The 2500-nt window shown below is 47.1% G+C and overlaps 1 protein-coding gene across 1 annotated transcript in view; it reads right to left on the reverse strand.

The window, feature by feature from the left end:
- The window catches only part of pax5 (paired box 5), a 33137-nt gene that overhangs the window by 12107 nt on the left and 18530 nt on the right, over positions 1-2500 (reverse strand). The gene's annotated exons all lie outside the window — the stretch shown is intronic.

The following is a 2500-nucleotide window of genomic DNA, read 5'->3' on the forward strand; positions in this document are numbered from 1 at the left end:
CGGGCTACACCAAAATAATTTCACCCCAGCCTGGGCTGCTCCTGCTTCCTGATTTCCATAATGGTCTTTCTCTCCCTCTCTCTCTCTCTCTCTCTCCCCCTCTCTCTCTCTCTCTCTCCCTCTCTCTCTCCCTCTCTCCCTCTCTCTCTCTCTCTTTCTGTTTTTTACCGTCTCCAGCGGGGCCAGCGGGAAGACCCCCATGAACGGAAATGGATTGTCGTCTGCTCTATGTGTTGTAAACTGAGAAAGAAGGCAGGTAGTGGTGGGTGGAGGGGGGGGGTGATGGTGGAGGAGGAGGTGGGGGGGGGGGGATGTGTTAGGAGGCTGGGGGGGAAACATTTAGCGGGGCACACAGCATTAAATGAGGCCGACTATGAGGAAAGCATTTATCGTCATGCCACTTCGCCCGCGGAGTGTGTCGGCCCCGGCCGAGCCATCGCACCGACCGTGGAGCCTGATACTACACACACACACACACACACACACGCACACACACACACGCACACGCACACACGCACACACGCACACACACACACGTACACGCACACGCACACTCACGCACACACGCACACAGAGCTGAATTGTTTTTATTGTCACTGACATACAGCAAACTTAAGCTAAAGCGTGTCTCTGAGTGCTTGTCGTAAGAAAATCCCCACGTATTTACGAAGAAAAAAAAAAAAAAACAGGTTTCAGTATGACAGACAGTTTCAAGCCAGGCTTGTGTTTAAACTTGACCTTTGCTGTCTCTCTCTCTCTGTCTCTCTGTCTCTCTGTCTGGCAGGCGGTGTGTAGATAATTAGTTGCGTATTAGAGGTTGATAGGAAGGTTTGGTGTCTGATTTATCAGCAGCGCCATGCAACGCGATCAAAGGAGGAAATTCAAATGAAGCAAGGCTGACAAGCGCGCGCCACTTTATACGCTCCCCCGTGAAGCGTGGGACACTAATTAATAGGCCCGCCATAGTTTAATGGTTCTACCACAGCCAGAAACCGCAAAACAGAGGGACAGAGAGAGAGGGAGAGAGAGAGAGAGAGAGAGAGAGAAGAGATGGAGTAAAGGATGTAGGAAAAATGAAATCCTTTGAAAATCAATGAAAATGAAAAAGTCCTTTCTAAGATCACTCGATCTTATTAACTCCAGATCCTTACTTGAATGTTAAAATATAATGCGTAAAACTGATTTCTTTATGTACTGAAATGAAACACGTAAAACTGATTTCTTCATGTACTGAAATTATATCATGACCAATGAATGTTACTCTGTTGGTAGTAACATAACATTATATATTACGTGTATTACATATGATATGTAATCAGTTCAGAACTTAATGGCTCCCTGGTACATAGCTAGAGGAAATAGATAGAGAGAAAGAGAGAGAGATAGAGAGAAAGAGAGAGAGAGTGAGCGAGAGATGGCGCAAGGAAGAGTGAGAGAGAGTGAGGGAAAGAAAGAGAGAGAGAGAGACAGGGAGGAGGGGTCAGCGACAATATCAACATCAACACCAAGTTCATATGTCCCTGGGCCACACACACAAACACACACACACACACACACACATTCAGCCTCTACTATACACTCTCTTTGTGGACTGACTAAGCGTCGCTTGGACTTTAAGATTTGACTGTCAGCTACAGAAGGACCTGTCAATCAATCATCCAAAACAAGGGGGAGGAGGTCTCATTCTCACACACACACACACACAGACATACACATACAGACACACACATACAAACAAACACACACACACACACACACAGCGTTAAAGGAGAGGCGGTTGACCCTGAGGTTAATGCCCCTCTCATGACCTTTGACATGTCCGGCTTAGCGCTCAGCGAGGAAATGGACTGAGGAATTATGGGAGCTTTTCTGACAAGTCTATAGAACGCTGCTCCCTTGGCCCATAGTGTGTGTGTGTGTGTGTGTGTGTGCGTGTGTGAGTGGTGTGTGCATGTGTGTGGTGCGTGTGGTGCGTGTGCGTGCATGTGTGTGTGTGTATGAGTGTGTGTCTATGTTTGTTTTTGTACATGTGTGTGCATGTGTGTGTGTGTGTGTGTGTGTCTGTGTGTGTGTGTGTGTTTTTGTACGTGTGTGTGTGTGTGTGTGTGTGTGTGTGTGTGTTTGTGTGTGTGCATGTGTGTGTATGAGTGTGTGTGTGTGTGTGTGTGTGTGTGTGTGTGTGTGTGTTAGTGTGGCTGGGGCAAGTATCAGTGTGTTTTTGCAGACACACGCATGCATCCGTGCACACACAGCCCTCCCATGCTAAACCAGCAGCAGAGCAGAGAAGCAGTGCGAACCGGGAGCATAAGCAAACAGGCAAACTGACTGCAGATCAGTGAAACCTCTCCTACATATTTAACAAAGGCTCAAAATGCTGACCCTGGACCAGTTCTGTATGAACGTTGTCCATCATGATAACAATACATCTGGTCCCAGATACATGTATGATATGAACATGTGAATAGACATTTGGTGAGGGGTTGAGGACATTTGAAGTACT

The sequence above is a fragment of the Chanos chanos genome, chromosome 11 (assembly GCF_902362185.1).
Source record: "Chanos chanos chromosome 11, fChaCha1.1, whole genome shotgun sequence".
Classification (NCBI taxonomy): domain Eukaryota; kingdom Metazoa; phylum Chordata; class Actinopteri; order Gonorynchiformes; family Chanidae; genus Chanos; species Chanos chanos.